Raw genomic sequence first — 27,523 nt, 5'->3', positions numbered from 1 at the left:
ATTACATCAGACATTTTCTTTGGAACAATTAAATACATTGAATGAACTAGCACAGAATTTAAAATACTCTTCTTTTGTCAGATGAAGACACCCAAATCATTTGGTCTAGTTAACAATTCATCTTCAAGCTGAGGGTCAGATTTAACACCCATTTAAGGATATTATTCTCTGCACATTTGTTCTGATGGCTTCCTGAATTAACAATGCTCTTAAGTCCTGCTGTCAACCAGTTTGTGGTTACTAAGCTCTTGTCAACATTAATCTCATGGAGTCCGGGGGCTGGAAGAATAGAGACTGGGAGAATTTTGAGGGGGAGGGGTTGGGGGTTGCGTTGAAGCAACCACAGTGAATTAGTCAGGTCATATTAAAAAATCAGGCAGCCAATAAAAATCATTGGCACTGATGCACTGCTCCCACGACTGATGCGTTCATCACATTAGATTAAAAAACAACTATCAGAAAGAAAGTAATGAGTAAGAATGACTCATAATCATTAAAATATAACACCATATAGCTATCTTAAATGAATCACAATTAGATTTTCCTATTCAGTCTCATGAAATGTTGAGAATTACAAAATGGTTCACACAAATATTGAAAACATTATTTTACAAATAAAAAATCTTTGATATCCTACATCATTGTTTCATGGAGGAAGGTATAAAATGTACCATAATTTAGCTTCTTTTCTCACAATCATGAATATATTCAAATTGGATAGATATTAAATGGTTTAAACTATAATATTCAAAGAGCTTTTCACCAGAAATAGGATTAGTTATTGCAGAAGTGCCTTGTCTTTACAACTAAAATTGAGTTAAGAGCAAGATCTTAGCTTTCTTATTATTTCTAGAAAGCCATTGATTTGTATGACACCTACAACTATCAGAAGTTATTTATAATTTGTTCTAATGAGGTCTTAAAACATCTGTTATGCAACTGAGGACATGACAATAAACTAGCCATATAAAATATAAAAAATAGTGGAATGAATATGGACTATTCCATTTTTCAAATCTGAAAGTTAAATAGTGCTATTAGTGCCACTTAAAAGAAGCCAGAACCTCTTGATGGCTGCTCTGTGACGAACCAACAAAAATCCTTGAAGGATGGCATTAGGAAAAAGCTTGTAATGAGTAATCAAGCTTTCTGATGCAGCACTGAGGGGTCTGGTTCTGAAAATCGACAAGAGGATGGAGATGAGAGCTGTTGCCTGAAATACTTTGTAATTCCTGAGACAATACAGAGTCTTACAGGCAACAGTTTCACTGGTGGTTGAAAGTGCACAAAGGTCAATGGTTGTAGCCTAACTGCCAGGATACAATGTCAAACCAGAAAGAATAGCTTGACAGCCTCAGAGTTGTCAAAGCAAGAATCTTAACTCTATCAGTCCATGGTTTGCAAAAACAAATATTTTCAACACCTCTATTCACCTTCCTACAATCACTCACTACAATTAATTTTCTGCTCACTCTATTCACAGATCTAAATCTCCAAATGTTGCTCTTTACCTCAGGCTTTAGCTTTCACACATTTTCTCTAGTCATCTGCAAGAAGAAGATTCTCAAAATAGCTCAATGCTGTCACAGGCTCACATGCTCTTTTCTTATAAGGGGAGACTACACACACCAGGGATATTAGGTAGGCATTGGAAAAAAACAGCCTGTCTGCACACATATATCCAACCCCTATAAAGGTTAGATATCAGGACAAAGGGCAGGTCACAGCTGTGATGATAGGCAGTAAGATACAAGTTGATTTCCAAGGCTTTTTCCACACTGTACTCTGCTTTTCCTTTTTCAGGATTATTCCATTTAGCTATTTTCATTCGTCGCTGATTTCTAAATACTCCCCTCATATATGTAAATAAAATACATAAGCTCATCTTCCATTTTAGGTGCTTAAACATTCAAGACATTATCTCAAGAAAAGAGGGTTACTTTCTTGAAGTTGCAATTTCATTTGATATGACAAGATCAGAGATTAGAACCATGTGCACTTTGTACAGGAATTACCATCAATTTAGGTCCCACACCCCCATGTAAAGGAAATTATTACCCTTCAACCATCATGCTCCTGACAGTGTGAGTAATATCAAACACCTCAACACTTAGCTGATTCATCAACCTATGGACTCACCCTCAAGGACTCTATAACTCATCTCTCTATCTATTATTTCTCAATTAATTAGTATTTGCAGTTTGTCTTCTTTTGCGCATTGGTTGTTTGTCAATCTTTGTATGTAGTTCTTCATTGATTCTATTGTATTTTTTTGTTCTACTGTGAATACCTGCAAGAAGATGAATCTCAGGATAGTCTACACACTTTGATAATAAATTTACTTTGAACTTTGAACTAGACCACCTTGAATAAATGAGCTGGATCTAGTTAGAGGTACAGATAGGAGGTTCTGTGGTCGTGGCAGAGAATCCAGGATGGTTCGTTGCCTCCTGGGTGCCAGGGTCAAGGATGTCTCTGATCGTTTGCATGACATTCTGAAGTGGGAGGGTGATCAGCCAGATGTCGTGGTGCACATCGGTACCAATGACATAGCAAGGAAGAGTGAGGAGGTCCTGGAGAGTGAGTACAGAGAGCTTGGTAGGAAGTTGAAAAGCAGGACCTCGAGGGTGGTAATCTCAGGATTGCTACCTGTGCTACGTGCCAGTGAGGGTAGGAATAGGATGCTCTGGAGGATGAACAAGTGGCTGAGGAACTGGTGTAGGGGGCAGGGTTTCAGATTTCAGGATAATTGGGACCTCTTCTGGGGCAGGTGGGACCTGTACAAGAGAGACGGGTTACACTTGAACTACAGGGGGACCAATATCCTTTCAGGGAGGTTTGTTAGTGCTATTGGGGAGGCTTTAAACTAGATTTGCAGGGGGATGGGAACCAGAGTGCCAGAGCTGACAGTGTGGCTGGGGTGAAAATAAATGATGTTAAAAGTTCAAGCAAATCCGCTAATAGAAAGGTTGTGAGTGGTGGTAAAAATCTTCTGAGGTGTATATATTTCAACGCTAGAAGTATTGCGGGGAAGGCAGATGAGTTGAGGATGTGGATTGACACGTGGAATTATGACGTTATAGCAATTAGTGAAACTTGGCTACAGGAGGGGCAGGACTGGCAGCTTAATATTCCAGGGTTCTGATGTTTCAGATGTGATCGAGGCAGAGGAATGAAAGGTGGGGGAGTAGCATTGCTTGTTAGGGAAAATATTACAGCAGTGCTCAGGCAGGACAGATTAGAGGGCTTGTCTACTGAGTCCTTATGGGTGGAGCTGAGAAACAGGAAAGGTATGGCCACATTAGTGGGATTGTATTACAGACCACCCAATAGTCAACGAGAATTGGAAGAGCAAATCTGCAGAGAGATAGCAGGCAACTGCAGGAAACAAAAAGTTGTGGTGGTAGGGGATTTTAATCTTCCATATATTGATTGGGACTCCCATACTGTTAGGGGTCTAGATGGTTTAGAGTTTGTAAAATATGTTCAGGAAAGTTTTCTAAATCAATATATAGAGGGACCAACTAGAGGGGATGCAATATTGGATCTCCTGTTAGGAAACGAGTTAGGACAAGTGACAGAAGTCTGTGTAGGGGAGCAATTTGGTTCCAGTGATCATAACACTATTAGTTTCAACTTGATCATGGACAAGGATAGACCTGGTCCTAGGGTTGAGGTTCTGAACTGGAAGAAGGCCAAATTTGAAGAAATGAGAAAGGATCTAAAAAGCATGGATTGGGACAGGTTGTTCTCTGGCAAGGATGTGATCGGTAGGTGGGAAGCCTTCAAAGGAGAAATTTTGAGAGTGCAGAATTTGTACGTTCCTGTCAGGATTAAAGTGAATAGGAATAAGGAACCTTGGTTCTCAAGGGATATTGCAACTCTGATAAAGAAGAAGAGGGAATTGTATGACATGTATAGGAAGCAGGGAGTAAATAAGGTGCTTGAGGAGTATAAGAAGTGCAAGAAAATACTTAAGAAAGAAATCAGGAGGGCTAAAAGAAGACATGAGGTTGTCTTGGCAGTCAAAGTGAAGGATAATCAAAGAGCTTTTACAGGTATATTAAGAGCAAAAGGATTGAAGGGATAAAATTGGTCCTCTTGAAGATCAGAGTGGTCAGCAATGTGCGGAACCAAAGGAAATGGGGGAGATCTTAAATAGGTTTTTTGCATCTGTATTTACTAAGGAAACTGGCATGAAGTCTATGGAATTAAGGGAAACAAGTAGTGAGATCATGGAAACTGTACAGATTGAAAAGGAGGAGGTGCTTGCTATCTTGAGGAAAATTAAAGTGGATAAATCACCGGGATCTGACAGGGTGTTCCCTCGGACCTTGAAGGAGACTAGTATTGAAATTGCAGGGGCCCTGGCAGAAATATTTAAAATGTCGCTGTCTACAGTTGAGGTGCCGGAGGATTGGAGAGTGGCTCATGTTGTTCCGTTGTTCAAAAAAGGATCGAAAAGTAATCCGGGAAATTATAGGCCAGTAAGTTTAATGTCGGTAGTAGGTAAGTTATTGGAGGGAGTACTAAGAGACAGAATCTACAAGCATTTGGATAGACTGGGACTTATTAGGGAGAGTCAACATGGCTTTGTGCGTGGTAGGTCATGTTTGACCAATCTATTGGGAGTTTTTCGAGGAGATTACCAGGAAAGTGGATGAAGGGAAGGCAGTGGATATTGTCTACATGGACTTCAGTAAGGCCTTTGACAAGGTCCCGCATGGGAGGTTAGTTAGGAAAATTCAGTCGCTAGGTATACATGGAGAGGTGGTAAATTGGATTAGACATTGGCTCAATGGAAGAAGCCAAAGAGTGGTGGTAGAGAATTGCTTCTCTGAGTGGAGACCTGTGACTACTGGTGTGCCACAGAGATCAGAGCTGGGTCCATTGTTATTTGTCATCTATATCAATGATCTGGATGATAATGTGGTAAATTGGATCAGCAAATTTGCTGATGATACAAAGATTGGAGGTGTAGTAGACAGTGAGGAAGGTTTTCAGAGCCTGCAGAGGGACTTGGACCAGCTGGGAAAATGGGCTGAAAAATGGCAGATGGAGATTAATACTGACAAGTGTGAGGTATTGCATGTTGGAAGGACAAACCAAGGTAGAACATACAGGGTTAATGGTAAGGCACTGAGGAGTGCAGTGGAACAGAGGGATCTGGGAATACAGATACAAAATTCCCTAAAAGTGGCGTCACAGGTACATAGGGTCGTAAAGAGAGCCTTTGGTACATTGGCCTTTATTAATCAAAGTATTAAGTATAAGAGCTGGAATGTTATGATGAGGTTGTATAAGGCATTGGTGAGGCCAAATCTGGAGTATTATGTTCAGTTTTATGTATTATGTTCAGTATTTCAGTATTATGTTCACCAAATTACAGGAAGGATATAAATAAGGTTGAAAGAGTGCAGAGAAGGTTTACAAGGATGTTGCTGGGACTTGAGAAACTCAGTTACAGAGAAAGGTTGAATAGGTTAGGACTTTATTCCCTGGAGCGTAGAAGAATGAGGGGAGATTTGATAGAGGTATATAAAATTATGATGGGTATAGATAGAGTGAATGCAAGCAGGCTTTTTCCACTGAGGCAAGGGGAGAAAAAAACCAGAGGACATGGGTTAAGGGTGAGGGGGGAAAAGTTTAAAGGGAACATTAGGGGGGGCTTCTTCACACAGAGAGTGGTGGGAGTATGGAATGAGCTGCCAGACGAGGTCGTAAATGCGGGTTCTTTTTTAACATTTAAGAATAAATTGGACAGATGCATGGATGGGAGGTGTATGGAGGGATATGGTCTGTGTGCAGGTCAGTGAGACTAGGCAGAAAATGGTTCGGCACAGCCAAGAAGGGCCAAAAGGCCTGTTTCTGTGCTGTAGTTTCTATGGTTTCTAAGAGTAAAAGCCACTGGTATCAGATTTCATGGTCGGACTACTAATGGTTTAAGTTAAAGCACAAGTTTAGCTGTCATTTAACCATATGCAAATTCCCATGAATATGACCAAATGAAACAATGTTCCTTCAGGCCAAGGTGCAAAACATAGTACCAGCAATCATACCCATAGCACAAGACACATAAAGTACATGGGACTGTAGTATACAGTCACACAAAAAGATACAACTCATTTCTCAGTCTATGGATATTGTCAGCAAGAACAAGCCTGTAGAAGCCTGCAGATGAATGCAATTTAGCTTGTCCTCCACCAAGCAAACACTGGAGAGCAGCATCAATGGGAGGGCAGCTCCCAATCCAGCATTGCTCATTGATATTGCCTCTGCTCCCATATTTTTGCTTCCCTGGTATTTAAGGAGTGAAGTACTAACAAAAATACTGGATTTAGAATAAGAACTGCTAAGTGCATTAGGAATAAGGTTGAGAATATCGGAAAACAATGTAACTTGTGTTAAGTATTCAATCAATGAGCAGTAATAGTCAGATCCACAGACATGACCACAGTACCCAGACTGAGAAACTTACAATTTCAAAAGCAGTCAGATCATTGACAAACAAGTCTTGAAGTACAGCATAGTATTGAAAGTGGCTTGAAAAATACCAAATCACTCCTGAATTCTGTTCTCATGCAGAGCCATAGATACTGTCTCAGGTGACTAACTTTAGCTTCATAGGAAAGACAGCTGCCCTCCTCCTCATGACAGCTTGCTTTCACCTCAAGCAACCACACAGCCACATTTGTCCGTGTTAACTCGCCAACTGGATTCAGTTCTCTGTTCCAAGCTCAGAAATAACTTTGATCATTTCCTTTGATTATCGAGGTACCCTTAGAATGGAAGATTGTAGTAATTTCCCACAACGTAGATAATGGCAATGCTGGTTTAGTATGAGATAAGGAAAACAGGCAGGATATCTTATTAAATTTGCTTAATGACAGTTTTCATTCAGCATAAGCAAACAGGAAAATTGAAATTGAATTTTGGATCCCTTATGTTGCAGTTTTGGTATCGTTATAAATAGTAATGGTTATTTGAGATCAATTTCCAGAAGGTTAGACTGTGGGATAGCAATCAGGCAATGGTTGTGAGGACTAAGGAAGACAAGATTCTCTGTGTACTGGGGAGGAAAGGGATTTTTTATGCAAAGAACTGCTTACTGCTTACTGGTATTGCCTCTGCTCCCATATTTTAGCTTCCCAGGTGGTTTTTAAGCACTGGTTCCTGATACCGAAGAAATATACTGAACCATAAGATGCACCACCTGGAAACACAACATGGATCAACTGTAGAAGTTCTCAAAATCAGTTCATAATGAAAGCATTCCTTGCACACTCATGATCTGCTTAAATGGTTCTGGTGTCGGTTGAGTCTGTATCGAGGACTCTCGAGTTATTGTCAGGTAGCAAGTCTGTGATCTGAGGTTCTGTTTGTAACATTGGTGGTGTGAGGATTAATTGAGAATGAATGTCTCATTACAATGGCTATAAAATGTTTAGAGGCCTGCTTGAGAAGTTTCTGTATTTGCCGTATTACAAAAACGACAGAAAGGCAGTAGAGGGAGTACAAAGTTTTCCAAGGGTGATGTCGGTAATGTGGTGTATACATATCAGGAAAGGATGAAATTACTGAGTTCTTTTTCCTGAGAAATGGTTGAGTGATGATTTAATAGAGGTCTTCAAAATTATTAGAAGTTTTATTACTGCACACAGACAGTATGTTTCAATGTGTTGGAAGAAACAGTTATATAACTGGTCTTTTAAATATGCAATGCGTCAAAATAGTTCACATTAATTATGCTGAATTAATCACAGCATCTGTAAACAATTATATGAAAGATAAGATTTTAAGATACCCATCGGATACTGTCGGTATTAATAAGCTTGCACGCTAAGAACAACATGTGAGCAAACTGCATAATTTGACCAGAGTTTTTGTATAGTGAAACCAATCATTTTATTAATCGCAATTATAACATTCAACTTAGGACTAACAGAAGAAAAATGAATAATAATTAAGCCTAGTAAATGTATTTTCATTTCAAGTCAAGGTGCTAAGGTGGAATGCAAGCAGGGATAACCAAAATGATTTTAATCAGAGGGCACTGGTTGCTTCAGGCAGATGTTATAACCAAAATGACCTAGCCATTAACACAGAAGCAGGAGGCAACCAGTCTCAAGAGCAGGGAGTCTAACAGGTGTCCACAGTTAGAGATTATTCTATCAGCTTGGAACAACTTTGTTGCCATTCCTGTTAAAAAAAAGTCTTCCATTTACTCTTCTATCTAGGTTGAGTTTGGTTTAGTATAAAACCATTGCTCAGGCTTTGGTGTGGTACGGTAGCAATGCTGTTAGCCTAATACTGTTGAAGAGCCAATGATTCAGGTTCTATTCTCGCCTCTGTCTACGTACACCCCATGACCGTGTGGGTTTCCTCCCACATCCCAAAGATGTGTTAAAAGATTAATTGGTCAAATGGGTGTTATTAGGCACCACTGGCTTGTTGGACCAGAAGGGCTTATTACTGCACTGTATCTTGAAAATAAATAAAAATACAATAAAAGTGCCCCCATTAGAACCTGACCTACTCATTTAAAGGAGGACCGCATAAAGTTCAAAATCTGTCATAACCACCTACATTTGGTAGCTTGGATGAGTCCCCTGCTCCCCTTCATAGTTCTCTGTCATAGTTTCTACTGGACAAGGGAACATAAATTTCACCCTTTTATACACTTTGTCATAGATACTGCTATAAGAATGATAGCATTGGAACAAGATGAGAGTAAAAGAAAATAAAACATAAAAGCAAATCCTAGTCTGAGCAAATGGTGAGTGGGTTGAAAGTGACATGTGTTAGAGGCACATTAATCATTTTTCCCCCAGAAATGACACTAGAAATGGAGCAAATCCAAATGTGTAAGGACCTCTTATTTCAATCTTAAAACTCTTCATCACTGTATCTGTGAAAACTAAGTGGATGATTCATTTACATTTAGATACTTGAAAGATACATAAACTTTTCTTTAAGTAATTTCATTTTTCAAATCACATGCTTTTACAAATAAAAATTACATACCCATCTACCCTGTACTTACAAAGAAAAGTTGAGGTTAAAATCTTATTAAGTGATGCAGCAAGCTTCAGAGGCCACATTGTTATGCTATATCATTGAACAAATTAACTAAATGGAAAGGGTTTCTGATAAAAATCAAAGAAATATGAACTCTTTTCTCTCTAATATTTATTAAAAGAATGGGTACTTTTGTCCAACATCTAATTTATTACATGATCCTATATCCTGAGCCCTTTACTGTACAATCATCTATCAGTCTTGAAGAAACCCAAAGAACATCTATGACCTTCAGAATACAGGATCTATACCCCATAAAGAAAGTAATTTCTCGTTGTGGTTCTAAATGGTTGACCTGAGATTCTGATACTAAACCAGCTAACCCCAATTTCTTCAGCATAATAAATGAAAAATTCTATGTGAATGAATAATAAGTATTAAGACTTGGAAAGTGAATATTCATTTTTGGGATCTGAGTCTTGCCTGCAAGACCAGCATTTATTGTCCATACCTAACAGACCTTGAGAACTTCTTTCTCCAACAGTTGAAGTCCTTCTGGTAAAGGTACTTCACTGCCATATTTTTGTTGTGCTGTGAGTTCCAATTTTAAACCGAATAAACAGAGGTTTGGTGATGTATTTCTTAGCCAGGATGGTGTATATTATGGAGTATTCTGGAGTTACGTGAATATAGCAGATATTAATTCAAACAAGAACAAGGCTTCAGTTCTTATTGTAAATGTAAATAAGTTAAAGAAGCTTGAAATTAGCCTTCAGTTTTATTTTGTAAATTGCAAGCAGTAAATTGAAGTTAAAAGCACAGACTGCTGCACAGACTAAGAGATTGCATGTCCAAGAGCTAAACATTAAGAAAATTGGGTTGTGTTAATTGGTTTGCATCAAACCAGACAACATGGTTAAGTTAGTTGCACCATTGTGATTTGAGTGCAAGCTGACAGACCAGACAGATGTGGTCATTTAGCATATCAAACATGGTCACGGGCAATCAATAGTTTTTGTGTACTCAGAAGCATGCTGACAACATTAATTTTGGTTGTTTTACTCTCTGTTGTAAGGTTTTAAATATTTGTGTTCATTAGTTTCCCCTAAAGGTTTTTGGACTTCAGAGATGTCTTATTAATTACAACGTGCTTCAACTATGCATCTCAAAGGAACCATTTGTCAACCCAAGGTATTGAAGTAAACAATGTCATTGAATATTGAAATTGTATTGAATCATCTACTGTTACCATTGAACTTAGGGTATTAAAATGTGATGTACCTTTGGGTTTGTGAGCCTCTACTGAGAATGTCTCCAGAATGATGCCTGCTAGTTGTGCTGATCACCAGCTTCTGTGTCTCTCTGGTGACTTTGGTCAGTCACAATTTTTGGAGGCGCGTCCGGAATACATTCACTACCCACCACGTGACAAGTGACTTCAGCAGTCTAAGGGAGTGAGTTTTTTTTTAAAAAAGAGTAGCACCCATACTTGGATCTGTTTAGGTCAACGACCACTGGATCACAGAGCGTCAAAGGACATGGAGGAAAGCTGACTGGTAGATATACAAGATAAAAGTGTGGGAATCATTTGTGGTCTGACTGTGTGTAGGAAAAACCTGAGAATCAATGCCTGAGACAGGCGATGAGCTCAATTAGGAAGAGGGGGAGAACTCACAGAGTATATACTCCATAAACTTGAGAAGGTTGAACAGGGAATGGACAAAGCTGGGTGGGTTAAGATCTGGAGCCCGGAGGAACATTGGCAGTGATGGAGAAATGATGGAACCCAGAGGAACATTGGCAGAGGAAGGGAGATAAAGCACTGTCATTCTATGTCATGTATAATTGACAGAGAGAACAAAGTACCCATAATCACATTGTGTACATATAGAGCTACAGAAGGCAAGTGATGAATATAAGGAATAGCGAGACAGTGTACAAGTAGAGCTATATAGATTGAAGAAACAGTTAGAACACTTACGGAGAGAGAGGCAGGGGTGGAAAACAGGCAGAACAATTAGAATACAAGAATGAATTAGTCAGGAACCTGGGCAGACTGACAGGTAACTGTGATAAAACCCAACAGGAGGTGGCCCACCGGGCAGCAGCCCTGAGAATAAATGATGAGGAAAGGAGAAAATTCAAACATCAGGGGTGCAGATGGACTTAGTAATCCTTGTACAAGACTCCCAGAAGGTTCACTTACAGGTTGAGTCTGTGGTAAAGAAGGCAAATGAAATGTTGGCATTTATTTCAAGGGGAATAGAATATAAAAGCAAGGAGATAATGCTGAGGCTTTATAAGACACTAGTCAGGCCACACTTGGAGTACTGTCAACAGTTTTGGGCCCCATATTTCAGAAAGGATGTATTGTCATTGAAGAGAGTCCAGAGGAGGTTCATGAGGATGATTCCAGGAATGAAGGGGTTAACATACGAGTAGCATTTGGCAGCTTTGGGCCTGTACTTACTGGAATTTAGAAGAATGTGGAGAGGAGGGAGGAAATCACATTGAAATCTACCAAATGTTCAAAGGACTAGATAAGGTGGATGTGGAGAGGATGCTTTCTCTGGTGAGGATTTCCAGAACTAGAGGGTATAGCTTCAAAATTGATGGGTGTCCTTTTAAAACAGAGGTAAGGAAGAATTTTTTTAAAGCCAGAGAGCAGTGAATCTCTGGAATGCTCTGCCACGGACTGTGGCGGAGGACAAGTCTGAGGGTATATTTAAAACAGAAATTGATACTTTCCTAACTGGTCAGGCCATCAAAGGATCTGGCGAGAAGACAAGTGTATGGGGTTGAGTGGGATCTGGGATCAACCATGATGAAACAGCGGAGCAGACTCAATGGGCTGAATGGCCTGATTTTGCTCTTATGTCTTGTGGACTTATGATGAAGTAAATTGGGAAGCACTGGACCAAGGAGTTGACAAGCGGGAAAGTACACACAAACAGGAGAGGTAGTACCCAATCAGAATGGCAATGGCAGGCTCAGAACCCTGATGATCCAAGCCAGCCACTCACACTCATCTCCACCATTCATAAACCCTTCAACCTCGGGGAAAAGCAGAGTATTCTATCTGAAATGGCCTCAATATGGCAATGAGAATTTTGGCATGAGTTAGAAGAAATGATCACCCCAAAGACATACACATATTGTTTAAAGCTAAATGCCTGAAAAATACGTGGGACAGTATGATCATGGGCAACTAGAGGGAATGCCAGGAATGAAGAAAGATATTGAAACTTTAAGGAAGAAGTGAGACAGCAACGTGGAAGAGGAGAGTGTATCTGGAGAACAATAATGCCAGTTGGTCAGAAGGCCAATGAACCTTCCATGGACTATGCAGAGTGAAAATACCTGGCCTATAAAAGCTGTTTGGGGCTGGGCAATCCAGGGAAGGGTGATCCAGTCTTCCTGAAAACGCTCAAGGAAAGGCCGAGCTCAGCCCACCAGGAGGTTTTAGATTTGGGGATAACGGCGGGATCCATGTACTCCACAATAGTTTCTTTTTTTTTTAATTTTATTTTTATTTGGATAAGGAATTCACAATTATCATGTACTTTTTTCACACATATAACCTTTTCCATTTTTTTATATGTATAAAACTACAATTATTTATACATTCTTAAGTACACATTGAGATGATATAAAAGGAAAATAAACATTTAAATAGATAATTATGTACTGTGGTAAATCTAACCTATTAGGCTAAGTAATGAAATTAGTTGTTAAGAAAAATGGTAATAATAGTTTCCATACAACCCTTCTGGACCATTTCCACTGGTCCAAAATGTTGCATACAAGCCTATATACCAACCATTGTAGGTGTTTATATCCCAATTTGTTCGTGCTTGTTCCTGCCCGTAGACATAATTATCCAATTCCTATGTACTTACTTACTTAATTTTTTCATTTTTTTTAATCCCTTTCCCAAATCTTTCCCTTTACTTGTGTTAATTCTCTATTTTCCAAAAAAAACCAAACATTTAGACTAGGGGTGCTTACGTTAGCAATATTACTGTGTTGATGAGAAGAGCAATATAAATCATTAGGAGAGTCATCTAAAGTCTGCTCGCATTGGGGTTATATATTCAATCCATTTATTCCAGATTTGATAAAATGTTTCTTTTTGAGTTCTCAGGGAGTAAGTCAACTTTTCCATTTTAAATATTTCCAAGATAATTTCGTACCAATCTTCTAATGTAGGTGGTATTGAATTTAGCCATTTTCTAGTGATTGATTTCTTACTTGCCGCTAAGAGGGCCTGCAGCAACTTTATATCTTCCTTCTGTTCAAGGAACAATACATGCCCCAAATAGAGCGTCTCAAAGTTCGGAGGTATCTGGGACCTAAGTACCTTAACTAATGTTCTATGAATACCTTCCCAAAATAGACTTAATTTAGGGCAATCCCAGAAAATATGAAAATGATTTGCCTCCTTGGAGCCGCACCTTCTCCAACACATCACATTTGTATCTTTATATTTTTCCTGATATGGGGTCTTGAAGTATCTTATAATGTTTTTCCAACAATGTTCTCTCCAAGTCAAAGAATTAGTCGAGGACCAGTGAAAGCTGCAGATTTTCCCCCAAACCTCCTCTGAAAGTACCAATCCCGCTTCTTTCTCCCACTTCTCTTTAATATACAGTGTATTTACATTTTTAGCATGGGAGAGTGCATTATATAGGCGAGAAACTGATTTACTAGGTATTGAACTGCAAGCCGAATTCAGAATCTTGAAAAATTCTAATTCTACTGTTGATAGGTCTGTATATCTACAACTCTGGTTAACATAGTTTCGTATTTGAAGGTACCTAAAAAGTCATTATGTTCTAGGCCATGTTTGTCCTGCAGGATTTGGAAACTTTGTAATACTCTTTTATCTATAAATGAGAGGTAGGTTGTAAGACCTTTCTTTATCCATAGCTCAAATCTTTTATCTCCTCTGTTGGGAAGGAATTCGGTATCATATGCACACCATCTAAAGAGTTTTAACATGTTATTAATTCCACATGAATTAACCACCTTCTGCCATACTTTTAATGTAAGATTTATCCAAGCATTATTAAATTTTTCCAACTGGGCCATCAATCCTTTGTCAGCTATTGAGGCCTGAAGAGGAAAACTGTCAACTAATCCAAATTCTATTTCCTTCCATCTAGCCTTATTTTCCCTATTACACCAATATAACAGAGGGGTTATCTGTGAGGCATAAAAATAATTTCTCAGGCAAGGAAGAACCATACCTCCTCCTTCCTTCCCTAACTGTAAGGTGTTATATCGAATTCTAGGTTTCCTTCCTTGCCAAATGAAGCGGGAAATCCATTTGTCCCATTCCCTGAATTGATTATCATCCACCTCCACTGGTAAAGTACAGAAAAGATATAATAACCGAGGAAGAATATTCATTTTTATAGTATTTATCCTTGAATTTAAACTTAAAAAGGGGATAAGATTCCATCTATGCATATCTGCTTTTATCTCTGAGATTAATGGCCCATAATTTACCTGTGACAGTGTTGAAAGATCCTTCGGCAGGGTTATTCCTAAATATTTTAATGATTTAGCTTCCCACTTAAGATCGTATGTATCCTGCAATTTTTTTGGATGGTGTATAATTTAGGGACATAACCTGCGTTTTCTTTACATTTATTTTATAACCTGATATTTTCCCAAAGTCATCCAACAGTGTAAACAATCCTACAAATGATTTTTCTGGTTCACTCAGATAGACCAAAACATCATCTGCGAATAACGCCACTTTCTGTTCAATCCCTGCCACCTTGATACCTTTTACGATTTCGCTCTGTCTTATTAGTTGGGCAAGTGGTTCAATATATAGCGCAAAAAGGAGAGGAGAAATTGGGCATCCCTGTCTAGTGCCTCTCTCTAAAATGAAGGAGTCAGAGAGGTCCCCATTTATCTTAATTCGGGCTGTAGGGCTGTCATATAGAGTCTGAATTACTTTAATAAACCTTTCTTGAAAGCCGAATCTTCCTAACACTCTGTATAGGAATGCCCAACTAACCGAATCAAAAGCTTTCTCAGCGTCCAATCCTACTACCATTGTCTCTGTCTTGTTCTTATTAACCTGTTCAAATATGTGCAGAGTTCTCCTTATGTTGGTACTCCACAATAGTTTCATGAGTCAGAGAAATTGATCATAAGACAAGGAAGAGGGATTGTAAGGTGGCTGTCGCAGGCATAGCTGCTGTGAAGACACAGGGATCTTGCTTCGTTTGCCACTGACCAGGCCACTAGCGAGGGACTGCCGCACTAGACTTTGAAGGGCAGTGATAATATCTGACAGCTGTGGTCTCCACACTCATCTCTGACAGCATAGTTGGAGAGTGTCCTAATGGGAAGGAGACATGAGAGTCACCCACCAAAAAAGGTAGAGACCACAATAGAACCTATGTCCCATACATAGACAGCACCCTCTATTGTCCAGTCTGACTGCTGACCAGATTATAGAATGAACCTCGAGGTCAGACAAGTAGCTGGCAATGGTCCCCATTGTCAGCACTAGCGACCCACGGATGTACACAACAGCATCGTTAGGGAGCTGATAATGCAATATGTTAGTGAACACAGAGGCATCGGTATCGATAAATGTCTTACTCTTCCCAATGACTGGAGGGGCTATTTATACTACGGGTGAAAGGCAAAGAATAGTGAAGGCAGAAAGAAGTGATACTCAAAATCAATGGAGTGCAGCTTCCAGAATATTTCTGGGTCTGTCCAATTAATGATGGTACTATATTTGGAATAGACATACTGAGGGAAGCAGGGGCTGTTATAGACTTTGGAAAGGGAGAAATAAGATGGATAAGTCAGGGGGAATGAACATGTAAGAGTACACAACCTAGCCAGCACAGCCATAGCCACAGCCACTCCAATCATCAGGGACTGAAGCCAAGATGGTGTCTATGGGTTACTTTGTCAGCAGTTCCCAGAGGTATGAGCTGGACTCAAGCAAGATTGTGGATGGGTAAAGATAAACCCAGTTAAATGGGGGGAGGGGGGAGGAATCTGCATAAACCCCATAAGCAGCATCTTATAAAAACTGATGCCCTAACAGTGGTTCAAAGTATAGTGACATAATTTAAAAAACTAGGGTATACCTCATGAACCACCAACTCACCTATATGGTCAGTAAAGACATCAGATGGATCATATCTGTTAACAATAGACTACCCTCAATAAGACCACACTAAGACGGCATCCCATTGTGGCCTGTCTCTAGAACACAATTCTGAATGGCCTGTTTCTAAAACGTAAAATTTTCTCAGTTCTGGACACTGCTGTTGAATTTTAGGACCCCCATTAGCACCCAAGTCCCAAGATCAAGTTGCCTTCACTCTGGGTGGGTAGCAGTGTACGAGGACAAGATTCCCCCAGGTATTCCAAGTCATTTTTCATAAAGTCATGGCATAGACTTTCGGAAAGATTAATTTAACCCCCTTCTGCTCGACCATCTTACAATATGTACACAGATGATCTACTAATTGCCCCAAAGGATGAAGGAGGTCACTTAGGGGCAATGAATAGTAAATCTGTGGAAGCCCCACCACATACAAGGCAGATACTACTGAAGTTATATCACAGCATAATGCATTAGGGAAAGCACAGCACAATCATGACCATCTGGCAGACATGGAAAGAAATGCTATCGTTGTTGTATTATTTGTGCCCAGCATAACCCTGGTAAGGGCATAAAGGTGCAGTTGACAAAAAAGCCACAGCCAAGGGGGCTCTGGAAAAACATTCAGATAGGCATCATGGAGCCCCTGCCAAAAAGCAGGTGGAAAAGCTACTGTCTGATGATCATGGATCACTTCACCTGGTAGGTAGAGGCTTTCCCAATGAAAGATTGTACTGCCAGCATAGCGGCATGGATTTAGCTCAGGAAATCTTCCCCAGGTGCGGAACGCCAGTGGAAACACTGGACTCAGGTTAAACAGTATTATTCTTTTCACCTTCACAAACAGAACAAGGGATCAGGTCCACTCATTAACAATGTCATTACAGAGAGTCTAAGTGATGAACACCAGCCTGCTGTGTCACATCTGACCACACCTGATGGAAGCAGACCCATGGATGAAAGAGTGGAAACACAAATGCAGAAGACAGAGAGTGCACATCAGTGAATAGTAAGTAAAGTGAACAGTAATTATACATTGAAAAGAAGGCTGGTTCTTAGAGGTAGATGATGAGCTGTATAGATCAGAATAAAAAGAAACTGGGGAAAATAGTTGAGAAGAATTTGAATTAAGGCAGAGACACCAAGTTTCACAACCTCAATGGGAAGGCAGACTGAGAAAGAAGGGAGAAATCACAGTATTGAAAGGCAGCCACCCCAACTAAATGGGGAGTGAACACAAATAAGCCCTTTCAGTGATTGGGCTAGAGATTGAAAGGACAGTTTGGGAGGTGCTGCCACCAGGGCAAGGTCCTTGTAGTTATTAGAATAGAGACCACCCCAAACTCTTCTGTAGATTGATCTAACAGACTGGTTGTCAAGATCATCCTGATAATATTCTGTCATGGCATGGAATGTGAACTATCACCTATGAACCTGAAACAAATTTGTCTTGCTAAAACCCTGTCTACAGAGTAACTCTGACAGCCACTACTGATAGTTTTAGCTATCAGAGATTGAAGGGGTGAGGAGGATGTGATCAAATACCTGGAATGTTTGATTGCTATCTCTGGTCAGTGCAATAGCCAATTTGAGATGTTAGGTAGTGTAGATAGGTAGGTACACATAGGTTAATAATTGCGAAAGGGATCTCGAGGGAAGGATCTTTTTCGCTGCCCTGCTTAAAGTCCTCCTCAAAATGTGACTTTCCTGGGACAGATTTCTGTCCAGGGACCAAGAGGAGGGTATATAAGGGAGTATTCTGGAGTTGTGAAAAGCACCATTGAATTAACTATTTTTATGTTATTCATAACGATAATAAATGTATTTCCACCACTGATCGTCCCTTATCTGAAGTATCTTAAACTTTTCCGTTTCTTTGCTATGCCTCCTGTGGGCACTGTTCCACTCTTGGCCTGTCCTGGTCCCTCTGAGACCCAAAGAAGAATGCTTCTGTGCTCTCATTCCTACATCACTGCAGCATCCATTCATTCAGTCACATACTGTCTTGTAAATTAAACACTATTGCTCATATTGTAGTATGGCACTTAAGAGCTGCCTGCAAGGACTGCACTTGTTTCATGTTGATGGCTGGGAGAACTTGTAATGCATCAATAGGGATGCTTACAATTGAAAAGATTCATCCTTCATATAACTTCCATAAGCAGGACAAGAGTGATTTGCAAACCATTCCCATATGGAGCTATTTCTTGGTCATTTATGTATATCAAGGGGTGAAGGGAGCAGGAACAAGCTATTGTGACAGAGGATCAGTCATAATCACATCAAATGGAAGAGCAGGTTCCAGGGGCGAAATGACTTTCTTCACTCCTATTTTCCTGTTTCTATGTTCAGTATTAAAAAAAAACTTCAGCATTTATTAAAAAAGATGTTAGAGTTGGCGAACAGTGCCTTCTCCAGTTCAGGTATCTAGTTGAAAATGCATCAGGGTTTAAATTTTGGTGATTAATATGTACTTAAAATATATTATAAATAAATTGCCCAACATACTTATTGGATCCATATATTACAATGGACAGTGAATAGTCATAGTCATACTTTATTAATCCCGGGGGAAAATTGGTTTTTGTTACAGTTGCTCCATAAATTATAAATAGTAATAGAACCATAAATAGTTAAATAGTAATATGTAAATTATGCCAGTAAATTATGAAATAAGTCCAGGACCAGCCTATTGGCTCAGGGTGTCTGACCCTCCAAGGGAGGAGTTGTAAAGTTTGGCGGCCACAGGCAGGAATGACTTCCTATAACGCTCTGTGCTGCATCTCAGTGGAATGAGTCTCTGGCTGAATGTACTCCTATGCCCACCCAGTACATTATGTTGTGGATGGGAGACATTGACCAAGATTGCATGCAACTTGAACAGCATCCTCTTTTCAGACACCACCGTCAGGGAGTCCAGTTCCATCCCCAAAACATCACTGGCCTTACAAATGAGTTTGTTGATTCTGTTGGTGTCTGCCACCCTCAGCCTGCTGCCCCAGCACACAACAGCAAACATGATAGCACTGGCTACCACAGACTCGTAGAACATCCTCAGCATCGTCTGACAGATGTTAAAGGACCTCAGTCTCCTCAGGAAATAGAGACGACTCTGACCCTTCTTGTAGACAGCCTCAGTGTTCTTTGACCAGTCCAGTTTATTGTCAGTTCGTATCCCCAGGTATTTGTAATCCTCCACCATGTCCACACTGACCCCCTGGATGGAAACAGGGGTCACCGGTACCTTAGCTCTCCTCAAGTCTACCACTAGCTCCTTAGTCTTTTTCACATTAAGCTGCAGATAATTCTGCTCACACCATGTGACAAAGTTTCCTACTGTAGCCCTGTACTCAGCCTCATCTTCCTTGCTGATGCATCCAACTATGGCAGAGTCATCTGAAAACTTCTGAAGATGACAAGACTCTGTGCAGTAGTTGAAGTCTGAGGTGTAAAGGGTGAAGAGAAAGGGAGACAAGACAGTCCCCTGTGGAGTCCCAGTGCTGCTGATCACTCTGTCGGACACACAGTGTTGCAAGCACACGTACTGTGGTCTGCCAGTCAGGTAATCAAGAATCCATGATACCAGGGAAGCATCCACCTGCATCACTGTCAGCTTCTCCCCCAGCAGAGCAGGGCGGATGGTGTTGAACTCACTGGAGAAATCAAAAAACATGACCCTCACAGTGCTTGCTGGCTTGTCCAGGTGGGCGTAGACACGGTTCAGCAGGAAGACGATGGCATCCTCAACTCCTAGTCGGGGCTGGTAGGCGAACTGGAGGAGATCTAAGTGTGGCCTGACCATAGGCCGGAGCAGCTCCAGAACAAGTCTCTCCAGGGTCTTCATGATGTGGGAGGTCAATGCCACCGGTCTGTAGTCATTGAGGCCACGGGGGAGTGGCGTCTTCGGCACAGGGACGAGGCAGGACGTCTTCCACAGTACAGGAACCCTCCGGAGCCTCAGGCTCAGGTTGAATACATGTCAAAGTACTCCACATAGCTGAGGGGCACAGGCTTTGAGCACCCTGGTACTGACACCATCCGGTCCTGCAGCCTTGCTTGGGTTGAGACCTTTCAGCTGTCTTCTCACCTGTTCAGCTGTGAAGAACACCGTGGTGGTTTCATGTGGGGAAGGGGTATAGTCATGAGAGCAGGGTGGGGGACTGTGAGGAGGGGTAGGAGGGGAGAGTGGAATATGTGTTGCTTGGGGGCTGACAACAGATGGCTCAGTGTGGGATGGGCAGGGGCCACAACGTCAAATCTGTTAAAGAACAGGTTAAGTTCATTGGCCCTGTCCACATTGCCTTCCGCTCCTCTGTTGCTAGTTTGCCGGAACCCAGTGATGGTCCTCATCCCCCTCCAGACCTCTCTCATGTTGTTCTGCTGGAGTTTCCACTCAAGCTTCCTCCTGTACCTGTCTTTAGTCTCCCTGATCCTGGCTTCCAGGTCACTCTGTATTGCCCTCAGTTCCTCGCTATTTCCATCTCTAAACGCCCTCTTTTTAGCGTTTAGCGTTAGAAAGGAGACATTAGAAAAGATAAAGAGGTTGGTCATAGAAATTATGAAAATGTAAATTCAGAGGGCTGAGGGACATAATTTTGCACATCTAAAAGCACTGTAGCCAGTGACAAAATGAAGGTAAAGTAGATTTGGGTCGTCACCAAACATAAACTTCTACAAATATACTGTTTAAAGTATCCTGATTGGTTGCTTATAGTCTGGTGCAGCAATTTGAATGTGCAGGAATCTAAGCTGCCAAAGAGTAGTGGACTAGCCCATTACATCACAAACACACCCCTCCCTCCCTCACATATTATCTTCATGAGGCGGTATCTTAAGAAGGCAATATCCATCATCAAAAGAGTCGCCATTGGGCAAGAGATACAGAAGCCTGAACTCTCAGTTTCCCTTCAGCTATTCAATTCTTGAAACAACCAGCACAACCCTTATTACTACCAAGTATAGCAACACTATTACTATGTTGCAGTATAACAGACATTGCTTTTTTTTGTTCCAATTGTGAAAACTGTATGATTTAAATTTAATTAATGCTGTTCTTCAGAAAGCTGCCTACATGATACCATATGCCTATGATGCTGCAGCAAGATGTTTCATAGCACTTGTGCATATACGTACCTGCACCATGACATTAAACTCATCTTCGATGTTGAAGAAAGGCAAGAAAACACAAGGTCGTAAAAGGCATAGAACTTAGCAGAGGGATATGGCGCAGAAATAAGTTACTGGTATCAGCTAATGATTACAATTTAATTAGGTGAAAGGACGTTGCAGAGAGGACATCAGGACTCTTCAACTGGAAATAAGTTAGGTTAAACAAGTTGTTGAAAACTTGGCAAATGGATGTATTAGAAAATGTGAAGTTATGCATTTAGGTAAGAGGAATCTATATGCAAACTATTATTTAGATGGAGAAGGACTGGATGAGTGAAGTACAGAGATTAAGGTGTTCTTCTATATGAATACAAGATTACAGGCAGATGCAAAAAGTGTTTGGGAAGACAAATGGCATATTGGTTTTTAATATAGAGGATTGGAATTAAAAATGAGGAAATATTGTAAAAATTGTTCTGAGGTACCATGCACAGTTTTGACTTTTATTTAAGAAAGATTATAGTTGCTTTAGAGGTAGTTCTAACAATCCTGGAATGAGAGGATTGTCCAATCACAAGCAGCTGAAGTAATCAGCTATATATCCTTCAGTATTTACAAGAGGGGTGATTATATTGAAACAAGTAAATCCTGAGAGGCATGCCAAGGTAACTGTTGAGATGTTTCAGTGAAGGAGAATTGTGAAAGAGGTGATGCAATTACAAGATTACATTTGAAATTGAGATGCCTTAGAACTTCTTCTCAAAGAGGATGGCGAATTATCCAGAAATCTCTGTCTTGAAGAGTTATGGAGGCTAGGTCATTAGAGGTATTCAAAGGCGGAAAATAAACATTTTTTGAAAGATCAAGGAATTGAGGGCTATGGGAACTAGCACAAAACAGATGTGACTTTGGGCTGATCAGCCATTATTATATTGAGTAGCAGGGCAGGCATGGGGGGGGGGGGTTGAGTGGCCTACTCCTGCACGTTAGGTAGAAACCAGCTGGGATCAACCGGGTGGCTCCATTTAAAGGTAAAAGAACAATGGCAAGTGGGAGGCTTTTAAAAGTGTTGTTTCAAGAGTCCAGATTTTCCTGTTAGGGTGAAGGGTAGACATACCAAGTTTGGAGAACCTAGGCTTATTAGAGAGATTGAGACTCTGGCAAAGGAAAGAAAAAAGGAAGTTTACATCGTGCTTAAGCAGCTAAGTACAAATGAATGGATGTGCTGGCAACGGACAAGGTCCAGAGGAGATTTATGAGAATGATCCCAGGAATGAAAGAGTTAATGTATGTGGAGCATTTGACGGCTCTGGGCCTGCAATCATTGGAGTTTAGAAGAATGAGGGCATATTATTGAAATGTACCAAATATTGAATGGCCTAGTAGAGACAGAATGTTTCCATTAGTAGTAGTCTAGGACATCCCTTTAGAATGGAGATGAGGAAGAATTTCTTGAGTCAGATGGTGGTAAATCCGAGGAACTGATTGCTAAGTGGAGGTTGATAGGTCTTTGACCATTAAGGGCGTCAAAGGTTATGGAGAGTAGGCAGGAGAATGGAGAGGGAAAATAAATAAGCCACAATGGAATTTTGGAGCAGACTCAATGGGCCAAATAGTCTAATCCTACTCTTATGCCTTATGAATCCCTTGATAAATATAAAAAGTTTAAGATCTAGCTTAAGAGAAAAATCAAGAGAGTATGAGATGGATTTGGCAGACAGGGTTGAAGATAATCTCAAGAGGCTCTTAGAAACATAGACAATACAGGCCCTTTGGCCTACAAAGCTGTGCCGAACATGTTCCTACCTTAGAACTACCTAGGCTTACCCATCGCCCTCTATTTTTCTAAGCTCCATGTATCCATCCAGGAGTCTCTTAAAAGACCCTATCATTTCCGCCTCTACCACTGCCGCCAGCAGCCCATTCCATGCACTCACCTCTCTCTGCGTAAAAAACTTACCCCTGACATCTCCTCTGTACCTACTCCCAAGCACCTTAAACTATGCCCTCTCATGCTAGCCATTTCAGCCCTGGGAAAAAGCCTCTGACTATCCACACGATCAACGCCTCTCATTACCTTGTACACTTCTATCAGGTCACCTCTCATCCTCCGTTGCTCCAAGGAGAATAGGCTGAGTCCACTCAACCTATTCTCATAAAGCATGCTCCCCAATCCAGGCAATATCCTTGTAAATCTCCTCTGCACCCTTTCGAAGGTTTCCACATCCTTCCTGTAGTGAGGCAACCAGAATTGAGGACAGTACTCCAAATGGGGCCTGACCAGGGTCCTATATAGCTGCAACATCACCTCTTGGCTCTTAAACTCAATCCCACAACTGATGAAGGCCAATGCACTGTATGCCTTCTTAACTACAGAGTCAACCTGCGTAGCAGCTTAGAGTGTCCAATGGACTCGGACCCCAAGATCCCTCTGATCCTCCACACTGCTAAGAATCTTTAGTAATATTAAAAGTAAAAGAATGACAAAGAGAGACTCGGTTCTATAAAGACCATCAGGGCCACCGATGTGTGGAACCACAGGAGATTGTTGAGATTTTGAATGTCTTTTTCTCCTCGTGCTTACTTAAGAAGAATATCAAGGATGCCAAAGAAATGTGGGTAATAAGTAGTGATGTATTGGTTCATGCACATAAGAGGAAGGAGGTATTTACTGCCTTGAAGTGCAATAGGGTAGGCAAATCCCACAGGACTTGATGAAGTGCATCTCCAGATTTCATCAGACACTGGGGTAGAAATTGCAGAGATCCTTGTAGAGATCAAATGCTTCATCACTATGCACTGGCTAAGTTCAAGAAAAATGGAGGGTGACTAATGTTGTTCCAATTTTCAAAAAGAGTAGCAACAACAGGCTAGGAAACTATAGGCTGATGACCCTGACTTCAGTTGCAAAGACGTTACTGAAAGGAATTATGAGGGACAAAACCTACATTACTTGGATAGTCAAGGCTTGATCAGGAATCAGCAGCATGACTTTGTGTGAGGGAGGTCATGTTTGACGAGTCTTTTCAAGTTTTCAGAAGAGGGAACAAAGGATAAATTAAGTTAGGGCAGTGGATGTTGTCTATGTGGATTACAGTCCTACATGGCAGACTGATCTGGAAGGTTAAGTCACATGGAATTTACTGGAGCTGTTGGGAGTGGTTTAAACTAACATGGCAGGGGGATGGGAACCAGTATGATAAAGCTGAGGATGAGCCAGCAGGTTTACAGTAGATGATGGATGTATCATGAAGGTAAGGAAGGACAAGCCAATGATTGGGTACAAAAGCAGACAGAGCAAAAAGTTAAATTGTACCACAGAGGCAAAATTCAAAAGGGGGAAGAATGCAGGATTGAAGGTGCTGTATTTAAATGCGTGCAGTATTCGGAATAATGTGGACGAACTTGTGGCCCAATTAGAGATTGGTTGGTATGACACTGTGGGCATCAAAGTAGTGGCTGAAAGAAGGCCATAGTTGGAAGCCTAACATCAAAGGATATACTTTGTATCGAAAGGACAGGTAGGAAGGCATAGGTGGAGGTGTGGCTCCATTGGTAAGAGGTGGAATTACATCTTTAGAAAGAGATGACATAGGGTCAGAGAATGTTGAATCTTTGTGGGTGGAGTTAAGAGTTAAGGGTAAAAAAAAACATTATGGGAAACATATGTAGGCCTCCAAATAGTAGCCAAGAAGTGCGGTTCAGATTACAAAGGAAGCCAGAAAAAGCATGTAATAAGGGCAATGACACAATTGTAAAGGGGGATTTCAAGATGTAAGGGATTGGGAAAATCAGGTTGGTGTCACTTTGGAAGAGGGGGAGTTTGTTGAGTGCCTATGAGATGGCTTTTTAGAGCAGCTTGAGCTTGAGCCTACTCGATGAAAGGCCATCTTAGATTGGGTGTTGTGTAATAACCCAGAACTTATTAGGGAGCTTAATGTAAAGGAACCCTTAGGAGACAGTGCTCATAATATGATTGAATTCATACTGCATTTTGAGAGGGAAAAACATAAGGCACATGTATCAGTATTGCACTGGAATAAAGGGGCTTACAGAGGCATGAGAGTGGAGCTTGTCCAGGTGGATTGGAGGAGGACACTGGCGAAGATGATGGCAGTGCAGAGATGAGTGAAGTTTCTGGGAATAGCTCACAAAGCTCAAGATAGATATGTCTCACAGAGGAAGAAATGGCAGAGGTGGAGAACTGTGGCTGACAAAGGAAGTTAAGGACTGCATAAAAGCCAAGGAACGGGCATATAAGATAGCAAAAGTGAGTGGAAAGTTGGATGATTGGGAAGCTTTTAAAATCCAACAAAAAGCAACTAAAAAAGCTATAAGAAGGAGAAAGATAAAATATAAGGGCAAACTAGCCAATAATATAAAGCAGGATACCAGAAGTTTTTTTCAGTTCTATAAAGACCATAAAACATAGGAGTAGAATTAGACCATCTGGCCCATTGAGTCTGCTCCACCATTCAATTATGGCCGATTCTGTTTTTCCCTCCTCTGCCCCACTCCTCGGCCTTTTCCCCATAACCTTTGATGCCACATCCAATCAAGAACCTATCAAGCCCTTCCTTAAATACACACAATGTCCTGGCCTCCACAGCTGCCTGTGATAATAAATTCCACAAATTCACCACCCTCTGGCTAAAGAAAATTCTCTGCATCTGTTTTAAATGGATGTCCCTCTATCCTGAGGCTCTGCCCTCTTGTCCTAGACTCCCACACCATGGGAAACATCCTTCCTGCATCTACTCTGACTACGCCTTTCAACATTCAAAAAGTTTCCATGAGATTTCCCCCCTCATCCTTCTAAATTCCAACAAGTACAGACCCAGAGCTATCAAATGTTCCTCAAATGATAACCCTTTCATTCCTGGAATCATCCTCATGAACCGCTTCTGGACCCTCTCCAATGCCAGCACATCTTTTCTTAGATGAGCCCAGAACTATTCACAATACTCAAGGTGAGGCCTCACCAGTGCCTTATAAAGCCTCAGCATCACATGCCTGCTCTTGTATTCCAGACCTCTTGAAATGATTAGATTAGATTCAACTTTATTGTCATTGTGCCAAGTACAGATACAAAGCCAACGAAACACAGTTAGCATCTAACCAGAAATGCAAAGAATAGTGTTAGTTACAAAATAACTGCGAATAAAAAGTAAGTGCTATAGCACACAAATATAAAAAGTACTAAGACAGTACAATATGGGTGCAATACTGCTTAGTGCTGTGATGTGAGGTTCAGCAAGGTCACAGCCTCAGGGAAGAAGCTCTTCCTGAGCCTGCTGGTGCGGGAGCGGAGGCTCTTGTAGCACCTACTGGATGGGAGGAGAATAAAAAGTCCATGGTTAGGGTGAGTTGCATCCTTGATAATGCTTTTCGCCCTGCCCAGGCAGCGGTTATGGTAGACGTTCTCAATGGTGGGCAATTGGGTGCCGATAATCCGCTGGGCAGTTCTCACCACACGCTGGAGTGCTTTGCGGTCTGATATGGGACAATTGCCATACACACTGAGATGCAGTTGGTGAGTATGCTCTCAATGGTACAGCGGTAAAAATCTGACAGTATCCTGGGACACAGATGTTTTCTTGATGCTCCGCAGGAAATAAAGGCGCTGTTGCACCTTTTTGATCAGGATGGAGGAGTTCAGGGACCAGGTGAGATCCTCGGAAACGTGGACACCAAGGAATCTGAAGCTTGATACACGCTCCACTACAGCCTCTGTTGATGTAGGTGGGGACATGAGTGTGGCTCCTAGCATGCCTGAAGTCCACAATGATCTCCTTGGTCTTCTGGGTGTTAAGGGCCAGGTTGTTGTCTGCACACTATGCAGCCAGGTGCTGAACCTCGGCCCTGTAGGCAGTCTCGTCATTCCCTCTGATCAGGCCAACCACCGTGGTGTTGTCTGCGAACTTGATTATGGAGTTAGAACCATGTACAGGAACGCAGTCATAGGTGAAAAGGGAGTACAGAGAGGGCTCAGCACATAGCCTTGAGGCACGCCGGTGTTCAGGATGAGAGTGAAGGAGATGTTGCCTAGCTTAACTGATTAACTAAAATGAATGCTAACATTGCATTTGCCTTTCTCACCACTGACTCTGCCTGCAAGTTAACCTGTGGGGTGTTCTGCACAATTACTCCCAAGCCCCTTTGCAACTCAGATTTTCCAATTTTCTCCCCATTTAGAAAATAGTCTGCATTGTATTTTCTGACATTGTATTTCATTTCCCACTCTCCTAA

General features: G+C 41.1%; 1 protein-coding gene across 3 annotated transcripts in view; it reads right to left on the bottom strand.

The window, feature by feature from the left end:
- Nucleotides 1-27,523, bottom strand: part of chn1 (chimerin 1) — a 120,705-nt gene that overhangs the window by 21,964 nt on the left and 71,218 nt on the right. The gene's annotated exons all lie outside the window — the stretch shown is intronic.

This window comes from Mobula hypostoma, chromosome 6 (assembly GCF_963921235.1).
Source record: "Mobula hypostoma chromosome 6, sMobHyp1.1, whole genome shotgun sequence".
Taxonomy (NCBI): Eukaryota; Metazoa; Chordata; class Chondrichthyes; order Myliobatiformes; family Myliobatidae; genus Mobula; species Mobula hypostoma.
This window is presented reverse-complemented; position numbering and strand designations above follow the sequence as displayed.